This window comes from Penaeus monodon, chromosome 20 (genome assembly GCF_015228065.2).
Source record: "Penaeus monodon isolate SGIC_2016 chromosome 20, NSTDA_Pmon_1, whole genome shotgun sequence".
In the NCBI taxonomy this organism is placed as follows: Eukaryota; Metazoa; Arthropoda; class Malacostraca; order Decapoda; family Penaeidae; genus Penaeus; species Penaeus monodon.
The window spans coordinates 26,377,582-26,378,192 of record NC_051405.1 but is presented as its reverse complement, the minus strand read 5'-3'; positions in this window follow the sequence as shown (position 1 = coordinate 26,378,192).

Below are 611 nucleotides of genomic sequence, written 5' to 3'. Positions count from 1 at the left end.
CGTATCCGTACATTAGTCATGAAAAAAAATCTATTTCCTCAACGTACTGGGATGTAATGTCCTTTCATTAAACTTTCATGTATTGCATTCCAATGTTATTCACAGCTTTATACACACACACTGAAGTAGAAAATCTGAAGTGCGTGTTTTCTATTCCCTTCGTCTTCTTCGTTATAATTTGCTTCTTCTTCATCTTCATTATTATCGTTCTACCCTCTTCTCCTCTCTCGTACTCCCTTTATTCTCCTTTACTTTTATCCTCTCTTTATTCTTTTATTCCTTTTCTTTTGCCTCCCTTCGCTTTCCGCTTCGCACTGATTTTCGTTCTTTTTTTCTTCCCCTTTCACCTCTTCTCCACCCTTCTCTTCCTCCCTATCGTACTCCTCCTACTCCCCTTCCCTTTTTTTTGGCATTCCTCTTCTGCATTCTCCTCCTCTTCTTTCTCTTTCTCCTTTATTCATACCGCTCCTCGTTCTCTCCCTCCTCCTTTTCCTCCTCCTCCTCCTTCTCCATCTTCTTCCCCTCCTCCTTCTCTCATGATACATATATTTTTCTCTGCTTCATTCCCCTAAGTCATGCAACATCTGTATTGTATGTATTGCCATGCAGCC